Genomic DNA, 13,320 nt, shown 5'->3' with positions numbered 1-13,320 from the left:
ATATAGCCACATGGAACTAATTGCTACATCACACCAAATAAAAGACCACTTCCAATAGAGCACTGACCTATAAGTTTAAGAGAAAACAATAAAGCTCTAGAAGTTACCTAAGAAAAATCTCTCACTACCTTACAGTAAGCAAAGATTTCTAATCAGGACAGCAAACATTGACCATAAAGTAAATATTTATAAATAGAACTTTATTAAAACTAAGAATTTCTATTCAAGCAAAGATATTGTCAACAGAATGAAAATGCAAACAATTGCTTTGGAGAAGGTATTAGCCGTATGTATTCTCCCTTGAGGATTTATATCTAGACTGTATAAAGAATTTTACAAATTCCAAGAAAAAGTTACATGATTTTTTAAATTTTTATTTTAATTTAATTTAAATTTTATTTATTTATTTTTTAGCTGCACCATGCGGCTTGCAGGATCTCAGTTCCCTGACCAGGGACTGAACCTGGGCCACAGCAGTGAAAGCCCAGAATCCTAACCACTAGGCCACCAGGGAACTCAACATGATGTTTTTTAAAACATGCTAGAAATTTTAAAATATACTTCAAGAAAGATGATATTCACATAGTTAGTAAACACGTGGAATGTTCTTACATCATTAGTTATCAAGGAAATGCAAATTAAAGCCACAATTTAAAACCACTATCCATAAAAATTATCATACATTATTCCTAATAGCTCAAAAGTGAACTTGTCTATTGTCCATAAACTAAAAATGCATACATAAATTTTGCTATAGTCATGTGATAGAATGCTATATAGCAATAAAAGTGGATGCACCAGTGCTAGAAAGAGAGGCATATCACAAATGATAACTGAAAGAAGCTGGTACAAAATGATACATTCTGCATGATCCCATTTATAATAACTTCAAAAAGAGGCAAAGCTACTACCATGACAGAGGTCAGAATAGTGTTTACTTTTGGATAGAGTGGGAATGACAGGGAGCAGGCATGAGGGAGGCTTCTAGAATGCATACAAGGTTCATTATTTATTCGAGCTGGATGGTGGCTACACTGGTGTGTCCTTTTTAAAAATTCACTGAGGGGCTTATGCTTACAGTTTGTTCACTTCACATGAAGCCATCAAGGTTGAACCCCACCATTTAGATAATCAGAAAGAAGCCAGTAGCCAGGTGCTGTCTTTACTACATCTACCCAGAGTTCTAGCTGTCAAGAAGCAGCTTTCAGACTAGGCAGCAGAAGAGACATGATAAAGAGAATATTAACATCACAACATAGTAACGTGAGCTCTAAAGGGAGCACCGAGCACAGGGGCAGCATAGGAGAGGGGAAATGTCACTCTGCTTGGTGGCGGAGGAAAACGTATTATGGTGTGAGTGAGAAATTTTCAGTCACACAGGGGGACATGATGACATGGGCCAGTCCATGTGGTTCATAGTCCTCGGCAAGCTGTAGCTCAATCAGCTCTGTTTGAAAGAAGATTGTGTTCCATGAAAAGACAACACAACATCTTGCTTGAGCTCAGTGGTTCCCAATTAGCTGTAGTGAAATAAAGTGGTTTAGTATGGAGATTTAAATGGGCATAAAAAACAAAAATGTCCAGTAAAGTCACTGTGTTTAATTCCAATAAAATGCTTGATGAAATCTGTACCTACAGAATATAATTAAGATGAAAGCTTGTTTTGTTTCTCTAATCATGTCTCTTTAATACAAGGGAACAGACCATAATGCACTAGTTGATTCATGGTCTAGTTATCTAACTACTCAGATTAAGTTCTCCAGATGTCTCCTTGTCTTATGAAACTAAGTCTCATTAAAACAATCATGTTCAGATTATCAGAATTTCATTATCAAATATACTTCTCTTAATGGAAATAAAGCCATGAGTCTCAGCAAACACATGGTTTGGAAAGCCCTTAACACGTCTCATGACAGAGTAGTCAATTGGCCTGTTTGCCCCTACACACACACACACACTCACACACACGCATGTGCGCACGAACCCCTATGATCATTTGCTTTATAACATCTCCCCAGTTATCTTTCTTGCATTTTAAAAATGTTTAATTTAAATTGAAAACCAACAAAATTCTCTGGGCCTGCTTCAAAATAATGAGATTTAACAACACAAAGATAATTGGACTTGAGGGAAAAAGAAAAAAACAAACTCAACCACTTCCTCCAACTTCTTTGAACATATTTCCATTTTCAAACATTTGGGACACATAAAAACAGAATCAAGATCATTATTTTGCTATTCAAATGCTAAAATCAAAATGGAAAATGTGAAAAAGAAAGTAACTGATATTTTGGAAGAAGACTAAATTCAAACATCAAGTTCCACTTATTCATCTTGTTTATGACAGCCAGATCTACTTTTAAATTTCTAACAATCTTTGGCAGCATAAAAAATCTGACCTCAGAGTCCCATGTCTCCCAGAGCTCTGTTGCATAAAATCTAGAAAACAAACCCATATTCAAATTTCTTTTATACTTTAAGATTATCTGTACTATTACAAGTCAAAAGAATTTTCAGACAAATATAAGTCAATTAAGCATTTCATAAAAGTAATAATAAATTGAAACAGAAAATAGAAAAACACATGTAACATTTTATAACAGCAGATTGTCCCTACTGGTAAAATAAATTGAAGATAACAGATTTTTTTTTTTTTTTTTTTTGTAAACAGCAAAGCAGCAAGTGTTCTGATTACCCTGGGAACTGTTCTGGCTTGAATACAACTCAGCTTTTTTTCTTTCACAATGTAAAACAACAGAGGAGTCAAGCACATCTTTTAATCCTAACAGAAGTTAACGTGAATACAAAAACATTTTCTTCTCATTTTGTTATACGTTAAAGTCAGACGAACTCCTCTTTTTCCTATTTCCTACTGCTTTTAGCCATTATTCCTGATTCTAAAATAACTATTGGCTCTCAAAGAAAATTTCTGCAATTTCTTTTGTTACTCTAAAAAGTGAGAAGAAAATAGACAGAAAGGTATAGTGAAATTGATTTAACTTCCAACCAGGTGTTAAAATGTTGGAGAAGTTAATTTTTCTCAGATTCAGTTTTAACAATAAACCTGGAGTGATAATACCTTATCAGTTTGCTGTGAGAATGCAATGTTATCATATATATAAAAATCTAGGCACAGTGTAGACATTCAATAAGTGGTAGCTATTATGTTATGGTTCTTTTTTACTACATAAAATTTCCTTTCTGTACATCATAAATTTGTGGCTGAAATTAAAATACATGATGTAAAACCGATGTTCACACGTTTCTAACCACTAGTACCAAAACTTCAGTGAAGCTAGGGGATATTATCCTGAGAATCAGCTCTTTCAACTCTCTCTTTTCTATCCCTCCTTTGGACAATAAAATATCTGCTAAAATGAAATCAAGGGAAATGAGATTATTAAAATTTAGAAAGCAAAGCACTTAAAGATGAAACAAGGAACAAGATATAGGCATGTAAACAATCCCACTTCCAACTTATCTAAAGCTATGGGAACAATGAAATGATAAATTGAAGTAAATAACTCAAACTGATTTTTCCTTGGTTCCTGCCCAAATAGGATGCATATTTCACAGAGACCGTAGAAACAGAGGAGAGCCTACCCTAGCCCTGTCATCAGCCCTTAGCTTATACTTATACTATATGAGGTACACAGTCTAGATAAAAAGACAGGTCTTGTGCCTATAAAAAGATGTCGGAGCAGAAACTATTAGAAAACGAAGACAGAGTTCAATTTGTTCTTGTGTGTGTAATTGTGGTGAAGGCTGGCTAGTAATGAGAATGATGGATCTACACTGTTTCCTTGTCAGTCAGTTCCTCCTTTTTCCGTGGCCCCAGGCTCTGGTTAATTACTTTATTCTGGATTTATGATACCACAGAATAATTTCAATATATCTGTTTCTACTATCGTCTATGAGCTTGCATCTTATTTATTCTTGTCCTGCAGTGACTGGAACACAGAACACACTCAATTAATTAACCCAGAGGGGACTACAACTACCGTTCAATTAGAAACGAGTTTACAACTGCCAAGATGCATATGCATGCAATACTGTTTATGTATGTCCATCGTGCCATAACAAACTCGTCTTATTTCATTAATCTGGAATCCTCAGGCTTGTTGGAAATGAAAAGTGTATTTGGTGTGTGTGTGTGTGTGTGTGTGTATTTATGTGGAAATGGAAAGTGTGGATTTTGCTGTTTCAAGGAGGTTAGGGAAAACTTTATTTTCCTTATTCTGTAGAAGATTAACTCTGGCTTTCCTCCATTATTTTTCCTATTAATAAAAGTCACCAATATCCTCTGAGTTGTGTAAATCCCAAATGTAGACTTTCCTTACTAATCATTCTTCATCATCCCCTGTATCCAGTCAATTACCAAGTCCTGCTCATTTTACTTCCGAAGAAGTTTGTAATCTGTGTTCACTTTTCTCCATCCCAGAGAAGATGTACTTAGTCCAAGTACAGTCGTCTCACTCTTAGATTACTGAAACTGATTTCCAACTGTTCTCCCTTTTACCAGTCTTCACCACTCAGGAACTGGAGAGAGATTTTTCTATTTTTCATTTGATTATTTCATCTTTGCTGAAATTCTTTCAATTGCTTTCCCATTATTTTTTTTTTATTGAAGTATAGTTGATTTTTAATGTTGTGTTACTGCTTTCCCATTATTTTTAGGATTAAGTTCAAAATCCTTATTACAGCTGCACGAGTCTTACCCACTGGCCTCCTTTCTATTCCTTGCCTTTTCAGCATTTCCAAGTTTCCTCTGCTTGGATACCTAGATATTTCACTTCTCATTCTAGCCAAGCTTTTAGTCTTGGATTATCAAAATAACTTTCTCTGGTGTCAATACTCTATTCCTATATGTTATTTCTTCAGGAAGAATATTTTTTTTCTATGAGAAATGCAGAAGTTCTAGTTTGAACTAAAATATGCATGTTTCATATTTTTAAAATAGAAAAAATAGAAAATTATGCATGGATTATGCATAATTTTTGCTTTATTTTTGCTTTTATGCATTTCCCAGATATTCTGCAAAAAAAAAAAATAGAAAATGCTTGAATTTTCATTAGTCTTAATTTTTTCTTCCTTTTTGAATTTTACTCCTGATTTATTCAAAACATCAATCTATTCAATTAATACTCAACATCTTAAAGACATAATTTAGGTTCTACAGATATGTAATGCTAACCTATAGAGAGACTATTTCAATTCCTTATTATGTTCTTTAAAAAGCTTTTCTATTATCTTAACCATCACATGAAAGTTGTTTTCTAATGTTTTATAACTTCTATAGTTCAGTGATCACATATAGCCATAATTTCTAAATGATTATAAAGCTCAGTGAACTTAAAAGGAAAATTTTTTCTGAAATAAATGCTTTGGTTAACATTTAAATTTTTGTCACAGCATACATTTAAAAATATAATGCTTTTCATAAAGTAGAACAAAGACTATTTGACTTGTTAATGTAATGTGGATTTTGAATCTATTTTAAATGAAATTATTCAAATATATTGTCCCATTAAAATACTGAAAATTCCTAATGGAAATATGAAAAGCTTATTTTCCTTTCCATAAACCCCTACCACGACTTAAGCTTTTGCAATCTCCTTTATTTTCAACACTAGAGTGTTTAACAATAAAAGATTAAGCACTCATCATGTGAAGATGAAAATCTAACACTATAAGTATAGTTTTGCCTATCCCTCATGAGAGTTTTACTTAATTCAGTGTCAGTAGGAGAATCATATTTATTTCCAAAGTGGAAAACTTAAAAGGTATCTATATTTGGTGACTAAATCATTTACCCATTTATGTGAACATGCTCAGTTCATCAAAGCCAAACTCAGTCTAATATTTGTCTCTTCCAGATTCAGATATTCATTATCTAATTCAGCTTCTCTCCCTACCTGTGAAAGTCAGATTGCTGTCCTTCATGCTTCATGAAACCCCAAGATCATCACCTGTCATATCTCCCAAAATTCTACCTTTCAATCACTTAATCACCTAGGCTATCTTTTTCAAAATTCCCCCTTTCTTAAAGTTTGCACTGTATCAACACAAAAAGAAAACTGTTTTCTTGAATGTTTCCGTGGGGCACTATATGGTTTTATACTTAGTCTTCCTAATTAGGAAAATTCTTCAAAAAAGTCTCTCTAAAAATCACTAAATTTATAAACACCCAGAGAGTAACCTGCACTCAGAAAGCACCCAAAATTAACAGACTAAAACACGCTAACACTAGAGATTTTATTTTCTAGATTAAGGCAGATTGGGGTAAATTCCTCCTTAATTTTCTTCCTAATGACATTGTAGAATTGCAAAAACAAACAAAAAGCTTTGGGCTTTTTTGCTGTCACATTTTCATTTTAGTTAGATAGAAGCCGTACATGTGATGCATAACCATGTCTGGACAGGGCTTCACCTCCTGCTGAGTACGTTGATGCAAATGACTGTTCATTTATGAAAGTTCTTCACTGAAGTTTACAAATAAGTTCCTTGGTTTAAAAAAAAAATAGGTAGGCAGAAGGCAGATAGATAAGAATCTAAATCATCTGAAAAACACTGATCACTACCTCTTTCCAAATTTTTGGGCCTATTAGGGTTTTGTTTGGTTGTTTGCTTTTTTCAAGCCAACGTCTCTTGTACATGATGTTCCCTGTTCCAAGATGAACACTTTCCCTATGGCTCTAAATTAGACTGGAAAATTCATACACAAACTAAAATACACATAATTAAAAACAAGTAGTGGTAAGTATATAGTGTTAAAAGATAAATTGAGGCATATTAAAAATGTTATTTCAGCAAAAATCGACTCCAATCAGGTAGTGCTAAACCAGAAGACTCCACTGACAGGGGTTGAGGAGAGACTTTTGTAAAGAAAAGGTGGAAGCAAAGGAAGGAAATTATTGATTAGCTGTAACTTAATCCCAAATTGGCTGTTTGTGATTAACTGTCCTTAGGTTTCAATTTAGTAACCTTGAAGTGTTAATGGACTTAGATTTTGTTTTGCTTCCACAGGCCACCATGACATTAGAACCCCTCTGTCTAACAGGCTACCTGTTTAATTAATTTAACAATAGTACTTTCAAGATTTTTAAAGTACATATACTTATTTCCATTTGTCTTTACTTTTATCTTCATTCAGTTTAGGGTTTTAAAATGATTTCTGCAACTCATGTGAAGCAAAGGCAAAATAAGACACACAAACAAGTAAATGCATGTAAAACTATACATTTTGATGATCGTTTTACTAAAAACATACACATGCCTATATAATAATGTCTACTTATTTCTGCATGTTGCTAGTGTAGAATAAGGGTAAGCATTTTTTAGCTTTTGAGCCTTGAATATTCCTGCATTCATTCAACTAATATTATTAAATTTTTGTCAACTGCCGGGCACATTGTTCCAGGGGTTGAAGGTGCATCAGTAAATAAATAGATTTAAATGTCCATCCTGATGGAGCTTACATTCTGATTACTTGTGAAATATGACTCACAGATATTCAAGTCAAATTCAAGGATATTTTTTTCTCCAAAGATTCACTCATAGCATCTGATCTAGATGTGTTCACATTTTTAAATATAACAAAAATGAGGTTATGAACCAAACAAAGCAAATTACTTTGAACATGTTGAAAAAAACTGTAAATAATAGAATTGCATAAACTACAACACAGAGTAACCCAATTTTTGGAGTTTAATCACATATTACTGATTAATCTCCCAAATATAAATATTTACAGATGTTCAGTTCTTCTTTCTTTATGGAAAATGAAGAAACTCTGGGCAGAGAACGAACTGAACTTTCAAAAGTTCTCGAAATATTTTAAACAGGAAACCAGCTGCAATAGCCACCCATGGCAATATGTTCAAGGTGCAGGACTTACAGGAGTTCAGTGAAGCCCTTGGCGACTCCAAATTACTATAAGTCAGATTTAGTTCTTGAATTATATGCCCGTGTGGATATGATTACAGAGGACGCTGAGAAAATAAAATTATTAGTGAATACGGACCTACCCAAGTTTCACAATTATGTTTTTCCTTAAAACACGTGATTAATCTATTTTGAAATCACAAGGCTACCTACCTCTGAATAGAAATAGCATAAGTTTCAGAGAGTATATTGTACCCTTTATGAATGAATGGAAAAAATATAAAAGGAACACGTGAAATTGATTTTGTGTATAATTAAAACTATGCATTTATAGTACTATATTTATTTATAGTATTACAAGGATGTTAAACCAATTGTTTTTTCTTGCTAAGGAGCACTTTAACTCTCAGAAAAACTGAAATAAAATAATATAGAAAAAGCAAAGGAGAACAATGAAATTGTTCAAAACTGGACATTCTCATATTATGTAACAAAAGGAGAAATATTAATATGTACATATATTTCATCACAAATTATCAGAACAGCAGCTAATAAGATGTTGATGTTTAGACGAAACGTTGACTTCTTGTCTCAGTCACTGGCACTAGATTTATAGCCTATCAATTTATGGACTCTTCTGAGATAAAAATAATATCAATCAAATGTTTTGTTCTAATTCTTTACATTTTAATTAATATAAAATAAGTAATCAGTTTTCAGATATATCATTGGGAGGAAAATACCTTACCCTAGAAAAACAAATATGGTGGTTGTACAATACTTAAGCTACTTCTTATAATAATATATCCAAAATCTTGATTCCACTGGGAAAATTTTATTTGAAAGAAAAGACATGAAGTATTTAAAGATGTAAATGTTAGATTTTGATTTGAAGATCAGTTACTTTACATGCTAGCGAAACTTCTTCCCTGGCTATACTTTCTCCCTTTTAGCCAAAATGTATTAGTAATTTGTTTAGACATAGAGTCTCTCAACTTCTCCAATCATCTTTCTAAGAGCTGATGTTTTTGTTTTTGTCCTTTGGCATAAAAATAGACAACACTAAAGAAAAAAGCAATTTAACTATAAAACAGAGTTCTTAACACAATTGTTAACTGATCTGGAATCAGTTTTCATGCATTTATTTTTATTGTAGGCATAGGTTTTTTTAAATTTCTTTACTAAAGACAAGTAAGGAATTGCATTAAAAATGTCAAAATAACAGGAAGTTAATAGCCAGTGTTTATATTTCTCAACAGATCTGGCTTTCCAGTCTCTAACATAGAAAATGTAAGACATGTGCAAGGAAAGAGCTGAAACCAGATTAAACTCAAGACACTTTTTTAAACTTGCTTTGTTTATATTCACCCTCTCAATCATATAAATATTTTTTCAACTCTTTCCCAAGTAATCCCAATAATGCCACAATTTTAAATCTTCCTCAAAAACTCTATTTTTACTTTTTTTCCCTCTCTGCTCTCCCAGATTTGTATCTTTCATTTAATTCATAAAAAGAAGAAGAAGAAAAAAAAAACTAAGAAATGTGTGGATTCTTAGACACTGGATTGTTGTTTTCATCATTGCCTGCTTTTCACACCAATTAGGTTTTCTTAAATTATAGCAAGGAAAGAACATACTGACACCAGTTATTTCCACAGGTCATCATATGTCACATACTTCTCAGTATCAGTATAACAAAAACATATCAATATAACAGCATCAGAATGGTATAGTGAAACCCAGAGAATACTGGGTTCAGAAACAGAAAACCTGGGATAAATCTGTTTCTTGAGAAGGTCACTCAAACACGTATCTTCATTTACAACACAGAGATAAATATAATTCCTAACCATGATCTATGGTTGCTGTGAGAATACTTTGTAACTGTTTATATTCTGGGGCCTGTCCTACATGGCAGTCATTAGCCAGATGGAGCTGGTGTGCTCTTGAAATGAGGGTAGTCTGATCTGAGATGTACTGTATATGTAAATTAGGCACAGTATAGAAAACAAAAATGTAAAATATCTTATTCATAATTTTATATTGATTATATTTTAGAATGATATTTTTAATATATTGAGTTAAGTAAAATATACTACTAAAATTAATTTCATGTTTATTTTTTAACTTTTTTTTAAACATCTTTATTGGAGTATAATTGCTTTACAGTGGTGTGTTAGTTTCTGCTTTATAACAAAGTGAATCAGCTATACATATACATATATCTACAAATCTCCTCCCTCTTGCGCCTCCCTCCCATCCTCCCTATCCCACCTCTCTAGGTGGTCACAAAGTGCCGAGCTGATCTCCCTGTGCTATGCAATTTTTTAACTTTTTAATGTAACTTTAAATTGTGTATGTTGCTTGAACAATATTCCTATTGGACACCTCTACTCTAGAATATCTAAACAAAACTAAGGGGGTTTCTTTTTTCTTAGAGGATTGTACAGAAATAGAAAATTATGCTTTGATTTTTAAAAAATATGTTCAGTGCATTTTGGCAATATTTTTGTCTCTATCTTACAGAGGCTTTCAATCTATACTTCAAGTTAACATGATTACTAATAACAGTATTTACAAATATATGCTTGGAAACTGCATACTATTGATAGTGGAAATACAGGCAAAAGAAGTAATGCCTGTTATTTAAATGCAAATAAACAGGACATTTTCATTCTCTACCACATGGTCACATAATGCAGAAGAGGTGATGCTGCACTAGTTGCACCAGAGTAGAACTGACGTCATTCAAAACAAGGGATATACGTCTGGTCAACATTCTCATCTAGGCTTTAAGAAACCCCATTAAAATATATTTGAAGCTGTTTAGACAGCTTGGGTTTTTAGACAAAAATGATTCTTTGATTTTAATTGATCAGTAAAACATTTAATTTTTTAATGTAACAGCATTTCTTCATAACAATACAAAAATGTTTCTTATATTTAAAAATACATGTAATTGTAAAAATATTGGTTGTGTTATAAGCTTAAGCCCAAGAATACTAAATAACATTATTAATAAACATTATTTTTATTTTTATCTAAATCATTGGCAAAATAATAAACCTCTAGAAAGATTATGGGCTTACAATTTGTTAGATGTGGAAAATTCTGTCTAGATTTTATCCCTGCCTGAAGATTGTTCTCTAATACAGTCTGTAAGACCAATCAAAACATCATAAAAAATAGCAAGAAGGTAAATGGATAAAATCACAAACAAAACATTAGAGTCTCAGTATGGGAATGGGTATTAAAATTAGTGTCTACCTGTGGATATTTATGTTTTTACCATAATAAAATCTAACTATCTATATATACATATATATATGTATATATATGTGTGTATATATATACACACACACACGTACATATACATATATATATAACATTATGCTTTTCCATGTATTTTTATGAGGCAAGTATTCCACATTTAAGTAAATTGAAAAATATTTATTAATAAAAAATAAAGCTTATCTAGTAAAACCAATTGTGTTAATTGATTAGATAGTAGAGGGATGAAATATATTTTCAGGGACAAAAACTTCATTTAATGTCCAAAGTATTTTCACATACATTATCCTTACAATATTCTCATCTCTCAGTTCCTATTAATTCCAATAATTTTACCTCACCCACCCATTGGCTGGTTATATACCCTAGATGTCATTACCAAGTTAGCATTTCTTTCCCATTTCAATGTCAAGCACCTTTCTGATTACCTTCACCTATTGGCCCCATAACTCTCTTCTTTGACCCAACTTGGACCTCCTATAAATTAAATCTATTGCCTTCTGTTTCTCATCTACTTCACATCAACGTTACCCTCCCTATTCTGTGCTCCATTATTAGCAAGTTACCTTTGGCTAGAATGGCATTCTCTCCACCTTACTTGCCTAGAAAACTCTAATTCTGGTTAATTCCAACTACCTGCCTGGTCCATCGATGCACCTCAGCACCTGATCATACTTGGAGAAAACACATCCCTTGTCATCTGGTCTCACTTCAACTTCTTGACTTGAACATCAAGCCAGCCTTTAGTGCTACCAAGCCAACTCAATCAATTCGCTCTCCTGTTCTCTTGAACAACGCCACACATTTTCTGTCTTCAAACTTCCCATGTCTTTCTCAACTCTTCCATCTCTCTTGATGAACTTGTTTTTTCTATTTCACTAAGACATGAAGTTATCAAAGACAACCACTATACTCTGGTTCTACCACAGCTATCAGTCTCATTAATACCATTATACTCTGCTTGTTTCTATGGAGAGATCATTCAAGCCCTTAAGGCCAAACTTCCCATTTGTATGCTCCATCTAATCACCTCTAACACACTCAAGGATGTGGGTCCCCCGAAAACAGTCCCCTCTCTCCTACTACATCAGTTTATACTTCTCTTCTAGATCATTCCCATCAGGAAATGGGCAGCTGTAATACCGTCAGCCTTAAAAAATATCATCTTGATCCCCATCCAGGGGCCATCCTATTTCTCTGGAATTTTTTGAAACAAAAATCTTTAAAAGACATTTTCACTCATCCAATTCTCTCTTGAACCCACGGTATTAATATTCAAGCCTAGATCTCTACAAAAACAATCAATGACTTCTACATCGCTAAATCTAATTAATGTTTAATTCCAGGCTTGAAATTCCTGTCTTACTTGACCAATTAGTAGCATTTATATAACTGGCCATTCCATCTTTCCAGGTCACTCATTTACTTGGCTTCTAGCAGACCCCTCTCTCATGGTTCTTCTCTACCTTGCTGGTGTCTGCTTCTTATTCTGCTTCAGTGGGTCTGTCTCACCGCATGCTTCTGAGGTGGAAGTGCTCCAGGGCTGAGTCTTCTCACCCTTTCTCTTCCCCAGTGGCAATATGTCTAGCTGAATGCATCCAGTCCTTTGCCTTCAAAACCACCTATTTCCTGATGTTTACCAAAATTATTGATCTATTCTGAGATCTTCTTTTAGTTCTCAACTCATGAATCCAGCTGACATCACCACTTCAATATTTAACTGGTATCTCAAATTTCACATGTCCAAAAACAAATTCTTAAACACCAGCTCCTAATCTAAACTACTCCTCCCACTGGCCTCCTTCTGTCAACAAACAGATATTTTATTATTCCAGTTTCTCAGATCAAGCCAAGAGATCATCTTTTTTTTTTTTTTTTAAAGAGATCATCTTTGATTCCTCTTTTTTCACACTGCACATCATCGTTGTTGGAAAATTCTGTATTTTCATAATCTCATCAACTCTGTTTCTAGTAACTATTTCAAACTGTCTTATCTCTTGCCTGGACTGTTGTATTTTAACCAGTCTCTCTAACTTTTACCTACTCCAGTGTATTCTCCACAACAGCTGGAGTGATCCTTTTAAAACTCAACTTAGGATCAAAACACTTAAATCACTTCCCATCAGGCTCACAATAAAAAAAGAA

General features: G+C 33.2%; 1 protein-coding gene across 1 annotated transcript in view; it reads right to left on the bottom strand.

Annotated features, from left to right (window-relative positions):
- CCDC102B (coiled-coil domain containing 102B) overlaps positions 1 to 12,677 on the bottom strand; it is a 217,116-nt gene extending 204,439 nt beyond the window's left edge. Inside the window, exon 1 of the mRNA XM_059894188.1 lies at positions 12,642 to 12,677. The gene's annotated coding sequence lies outside the window, so the exon portion shown is untranslated. The remainder of the gene's footprint in view (positions 1 to 12,641) is intronic.
- Positions 12,678 to 13,320: the final 643 nt, after the last annotated feature.

The sequence above is a fragment of the Balaenoptera ricei genome, chromosome 14 (assembly GCF_028023285.1).
Source record: "Balaenoptera ricei isolate mBalRic1 chromosome 14, mBalRic1.hap2, whole genome shotgun sequence".
NCBI classification, from domain to species: domain Eukaryota; kingdom Metazoa; phylum Chordata; class Mammalia; order Artiodactyla; family Balaenopteridae; genus Balaenoptera; species Balaenoptera ricei.
The sequence above is the reverse complement of the archived record's forward strand: the minus strand, read 5'-3'. Positions and strand labels throughout refer to the sequence as shown.